We start from the raw sequence: 6,616 nt of genomic DNA, 5'->3' as shown, positions 1-6,616 counted from the left end.
TCTACCTACCTATCTACCTGTCTACACACACACAAACACACACACACACACACACACAGGAATAGTACTCAACCATAAAAAAGAATGAAATCTTGCCATTTGCAAAAACATGGATGGACCTAGAGGGTTTTATGCTAAGTGAAGTAAGTCAGATGAAGAAAGGCAAATACCGTGTGATTTCACTTATATGTGGAATCTAAAAAACAAATGAAAAACATGACCAAACGGAAACAGTCATAGATACAGAGAACAAAAGATGGTTGTTGGGGGGAGGTGTTAGGGGGAGGAGAGAAAGTGATGAACAAGATTAAGACGTATAAACTTCCAGTTGCAAAATAAATAAGTCACAGGTATGAAATGTACAGTGTGGGGAATAGAGTCAATAACTAATGTCTTTGTGCCATATGGTAACTAGACTTACTGTGGTGATCATTTTGAAATGCATAGAAATATGGAATCACTATATTGTGTAACAGGAACTAATATAGTGTTGTAGGTCAATTATACTTCAACCAACCAACCAACTAACCAACCAACCAATCAACCAACCAACCAACTAACCAACCAGCCAACCAACCAACCATCTCATAGAAAAAGAGCAGATTGTGGTTATCAGAGGTAAGGGATAGGGGGAGGGGGAATTGGATGAAGGTGGTTACAAGGTACAAATTCTAGTTATAACATAAATAAGTACTAGGGATGTAATGTGCAACATGATAAGTATAATTAACACTGCTGCATGTTATATAGGAAAGTTGTTAAAAGAGTAAATCATAAGGGATCTTATCACAAGAAAAAAATTCTTTTTCTGTTTCTTTAATTTTGTATCTATATGGGATAACAGAGGTTCACTGAACTTATTGTAATAATCATGTCATGATGTATGTAACTCAAATCATTATGCTGAACACCTTAAACTTATACAGTGCTGTATGTCAATAAAACTGGAAAACTTATACAGTGCTGTATGTCAATAAAACTGGAAGAATACAAAACAAATAAAGTAATTATTTAAAAATTTTCTGTGATTATAACTCTTTAAGCACTAAGAAATTTTTTATTGGATTAAGTTACCATTATAATTATTCACATTATAAAATTTATTCAGTGAGCACAAATGTATTCTCACACATTGCTAGTGGAAATGCAAAATGGTACAGCCACTTTGGAAGACAGTTTGGTGTTTCCTACAAGACTAAACATACTGTTAACATGTGATCCATCAGTTGGAGTCCTCAGTATTTACCTAACGGAGTTGAAAAGTTACATCCATGCAAAAGCTTGCACGTGGATGTTTATAGCAGTTTTATTCATAGTTGCCAAAACTTGGAAGCAATGAAGATGTCGGTGAATGGATAAATAAACTGTGGCACATCCAGACAATGGAATATTATTCAGTGCTAAAAAGAAATGAGCTGTCCAGCCACCAGAAGACATGGAGGAATTTTAAATGCATATTACTTAGTGAAATAAACCAACAAACCAATCTGAAAAGGCTGCCTACTATATGATTCCAAGTATATGGCATTTTGGAAAAGGCAAGACTGTGGAGACAGGAAAATATCAGTGGTAGCCAGGCTTTGGGGGAGGAGCAAGGGGTGAATCAGCACAGCACAGGGGATTTTTAGGGCAATGAAAACAGACTGTGTGACATTGTGATAGATGCTCATCATTCTACATTTCTTCAAACTGTAGAATGTACAACACCAGGGTGAACGCTAATGTAAACTATGGACTGTGGACAATTATGATGTATGCATGTAGATTCATCATTTGTAATAAATGCTGAGATGTTGATAATGGGGGAGGCTATATATGTGTGGGGTAGGGGGTATATGGAAATCCTTGTATTTTCTTCAGAATTTTGCCGTGAACCTAAAACAGCTCGAAAAATTAAAGTCTTAAAAAACCTAACACCACACATTGTGTTTTTAATTCTGTTGAATCCTGTTTATGTGGCTCTTAAATAATGTTGTTCACCTAACTTTGGTCAGTCTTCTTGAAGACGACTTGAATTTAGCTAATTATGAGGAATAGAAATCTCATCTGCACATTCCTTTGAGCTGAGGATATCTATTCCTAATACCCCATCTTATTGGGCTTAAAAGATAGGAGTGAGCTCTTTTCCTGGTGGGAATGAGTTTGTGGTACAGATATGGGAGTGTGTGCATGCATGTGTTTGGCAGAAAACATTTCAGAACCACTGCCTTAAATTATTCATTCTTAAATATTTCAGAAACCTCACCTGGGCTCTTGAGAAAAAGAGGATCGGAGATGAAGGCCTAGGGTTAGGGGTTGAAATGCAGTGCTATATTTGATGTTGGTGCGTTAGCAAAGCAATCTATCTTAGACATGCAACAGACACAACTGACATTTTCTGCTGAAAGGTCAAAGAGCCTGACTTACATTTGGTTGGGAAAAATGGTCATCTTATTTCACCTTTTTTTTTTGGCTGCACCTCGCAGCTTGCGGTATCTTATTTCCCCGACCAGGGATTGAACCTGTGCCCCCTGCAATGGAAGTGCGGAGTCCTAACCACTGGACCACCAGGGAAGTCCCTCATTTCACCTTTTGTGAACAGCAGATGCAGCCCTCTGTAAGGCAGATCATTCTTTAAGAATTTGCTTTTGATCTGCTGGTAATTTAAATAAGTGAACAGTGGCATGTTCCCTGTATGCCTGGTACAATTCTAAGAATTTTTACACTGATCCTTTCATTTAATTCTTACAGTAACCTTGTAGAGTTCATACTGGTTTTTCCTCTCCATAGGGAATGGAGGCATGATGTGATTAAGTAATTTGCCCAAAGTCACACACACATGAGTGGTAGAGCAAGGATTTTTGTTTGTTTGTTTTTGTTTTGTTTTTAATATTTATTTATTTGTTTGGCTGCGCCAGGTCTTAGTTGTGGCATGCATGTGGGATCTAGCTCCCTGACCAGGTATCGAACCCGGGCCCCCCTGCATTGGGAGCGCGGAGTCTTAACCGCTGGACTGCCAGGGAAGTCCCTAGGGCAAGGATTAAACACAGACTGTTCAACACCCCCCTCCCACCAGTCTCTATTCTTAAGCATTGTATTATGCTGCCTTGGGGTGTTTGAATAAAACCTCAATGAGCAGAGCTTCCAAATCTGTGTGCCATTGCACAGTGGATTTGGTGTGGATAAATAGATCCTCTCAGCTCGTGAGAGCTCCCAGGCCAGTTTGCCTATCTCAGTGAGCAGCCTTTATTCCTTACCAGGAGTGCTAGTCTAAATATTTTTTTCTATATGTATCAAGAAATGTAAAAGATTGGGAGACTCTGCCATAAAGCTCTGTAGGAAAGCTTTGATCTGAAGGATCTTTGGACAGGTGCCATAAGTAGACTATACACCCACTAAAAAGAAAGAAAAATATATAAACAAATCAATTTGTTGAATGAAGTTACTAATATTGTTTATCTGAATGGTGAAGCAATCTGTATGATTTAATACAGGAGTTATAAAGTAGTGGCCTGTGGCTAGATTTAGCCTAGAAAACTCTATAAACAACCTACTGGGATAGCCCAGCATAATTATTTAAACAAAATTAGAATTTGCTTTCCTTTTCCTGGGGTAAGAACACCCTCACCAGCAGTCTGTACTGCTGCTGTATACCTAGAAGCTTTATACTTTTACGCTTTCCTGTCTGGCTTCTGGAGGCTTTTGGGTGTGTAGCTCTTATTAAATTAATCAAAAAAGTGATAGGTCTGGGACTTCCCAGCCGGTCCAGTGGTTAAGACTCCCCGCTTCCACTGCAGGGAGCGTGGGTTCGATCCCCAGGGAACTAAGATCTCACATGCCTCGCAGTGCTGCCAAAAAAAAAAAAAAAAAAAAAAAAGGTGGTAGGTCCTGCATGGTTGGTAGGCTGTGATGATTATCTTTTGGTTATTTTCACCAGAGGTTTGGTGGGTGTGGGAGGCATCAGCCCTGGACTTAACCAACAGGCAGATTAAAAACTCGCCTCAGCACAAGCCACTTAGCACCAACACAGCAATAAAATACTCATTCCTTTCTTCCTCTTTTTGAAAAATTGTTTGGAAAAAATTTATTTCATATTTCATAAAAAATATCAAAGTAGTTTTAGAAAACTACATTGTTATATAAATAAGTACTCGATAAGTTGTGTTGTTTTCTATAATTATTATTGGTAAAATCAGAGCTACTTTGGATTTCCTTAAGCCGATATTTCAGTATTATATTTTATTTGAATTATGTATTTTGAGAGGCAGGGATACTATAAATCTTGTACTGGAGAAGTGACTGTCTTTCCTGGGAAGGTGGTTTCTGTAAAAGTGTATCCAACCTGTAAAATCACTTCATAGTGCAAGTCTGTATAATGTACCTGCCTTAATTATTAAGATGGGTTGTGAATATTTAGTATATCACACTACCCTATTTTCCTTTAAAAAATATTTTCTTAAGCTTTTCTAACATATAAATTTAAAGTGACTATGATAATAATCATCGTGAATCTACCAGTCAGCTTTATGAGATCATGCATTTCTTTTGCCACATTTGCTCCAGATATTTCTTTAAAAATAAACTATGTTAATATGGTTAATCCCTATTATTTACCCCATTCTAATCTGATTTTTTTCTTTGCATGCCCAGAATTACTGTATCTTAAAGTTGGTATTCACTATTCTCAAGCATGTTTTCATACCAGTATGGCATGTTTGCATCTATAAAGAATGTATAGTATTGTTTCAAATGTCATATAAATGGTTTCATGTTCTACATATAATTCTGCGCTTTTTGTTTGCTCAACATCATGATTTTGAGATTTATTCATATTTTATACATGGCTCTAGATCATTCATTTTTAACTACTGTAAGTGATTTCATTTTATAAATATACTTTTACATAGGCATCCATTCTTGATAAACATTTCTTAAAATTAACTTTTATTGGAGTATAGTTGCTTTACAATGTTGTGTTTCTACTGTAAAGCAAAGTGAATCAGCTATACGTATACATACATCCCCTCTTTTCTGGATTTCCTTCCCATTTAGGTCACCACAGAGCATTGAGGAGAGTTCACTGTGCTATACAGTAGGTTTTTATTAGTTATCTATTTTATGCATAGTATCAATAGTGTATATATGTGAATCCCAATCTCCCAATTCATCCCTCTCCCTCCTTTCCCCCCTGATATCCATCCGTTTGACCTCTGCGTGTGTTTCTATTTCTACTTTGCAAATAAGGTCATCTGTACCATTTTTCTAGATTCCACATATATGCGTTAATATACGATATTTGTTTTTCTCTTTCTGACTTCCTTCATTCTGTATGACAGTGTCTAGGTCCATCCACGTCTCTACAAATGAGCCAATTTCGTTCCTTTTAATTATTATTATTATTATTTTGGCTGCACCACGTGGCATGTGGAATCTTAGTTCCCCACCCAGGGATTGAACCCGCACCCCTTTCAGTGGAAGCGCGGAGTCTTAACCACTGGACCACCAGGGAATTCCGATAAACATTTCATTTGTTTTTCTTTTTCTGCCAATTACATTAGAAACTGAGAGTTAGCATAGTGTAGAGGCTAAAAGCAGGGACTCTGGAAGTCGTTTCTGGTTCACATACTTGTCATATTATTAACATAATTAACAAACTCACTAATAGGTAAAAGCGGGTGCTGCATGGATCTATAAGGAGGTGGTGTCATGAACAGAGCATACTGATTAATCCAATGTTGTGTACACGAGGTCCAAAATTGAATTTAAAAGTAAACAGGTGATAATAATAATGCCTAACTGGTGGAGTTGTAATGAGGATTAAATGGTTAGTATTTATCAACAAACAGAATAGTGCCTGGCACATAGTAAGTACTACGTAGATATTTGTTATGTAAAAATATAAAATAATTCACAGCAATGAAAGGTCTTGAAAAAATCTCTTCTTGGGTACTTGAGATCGAGTTTTTCTAGGATATATAACTGCGAGTAGGTAGAATTGCTGAGTCTGAGAGTATACCCGTCTGTTTGTTTTAAAATCATTGAGAGGTTTTTTTCCCCAAACTTTATTGAAGTGTGGCTGGCAAAAAGAATAGTACACATTTAAGGTGTACAATGTGGTATTTTAATGGGTATACACACTTTAGTTTTACAAGATGTTGCCAGACTGCTCTCCAGAGTATTGGTACTAATTAAGTTTTCTTTCCCCCCGCCATCACCCGAGTGTATATGAGAGATGACACTTCTCCATATTCCTTCACCACCTGAAATGATGAGATTTTTAAGTTTTTGTCATTTTTTGTTTGTGAAATGAATGTCTTTGTGGTTTAATTTGCAACATTTCCCTGATTTCAAATGAGATTCAACTACTTTTGTATGTTTAAATTGGCCATTTTAGTTTCCTCTTTTATAAAGTGCCTAATTATGTGCTTGACTCTTTCTCCCTCTTTTTTAAGTTTCTTTGTGTTTTTCTCCTTGATTTCTTGGCCATCTGTAAAAAGTTTTTCTTTCAGCATTTGAGTCTTTAATCCATCAGGAATTGACTTTTAGGGAATTCCCTGGCGGACTCTGTGCTTTCACTGCCAAGGGTGCGGGTTCAATCCCTAGTAGGGGAACTAAGATCCCTCAAGCTGTGTGGGAA

The 6,616-nt window shown here is 37.0% G+C and overlaps 1 non-coding gene across 1 annotated transcript; it reads right to left on the bottom strand.

Annotated features, from left to right (window-relative positions):
- Positions 1-2,480: 2,480 nt before the first annotated feature.
- TRNAG-UCC (transfer RNA glycine (anticodon UCC)) lies at positions 2,481-2,553 on the bottom strand. Its single transcript has one exon. It is a non-coding gene; the product is annotated as a tRNA-Gly (tRNA).
- Positions 2,554-6,616: the final 4,063 nt, after the last annotated feature.

The sequence above is a fragment of the Lipotes vexillifer genome, unplaced genomic scaffold (assembly GCF_000442215.2).
Source record: "Lipotes vexillifer unplaced genomic scaffold, Lipotes_vexillifer_v1.1 scaffold331, whole genome shotgun sequence".
NCBI lineage: Eukaryota > Metazoa > Chordata > Mammalia > Artiodactyla > Lipotidae > Lipotes > Lipotes vexillifer.
This window is presented reverse-complemented; position numbering and strand designations above follow the sequence as displayed.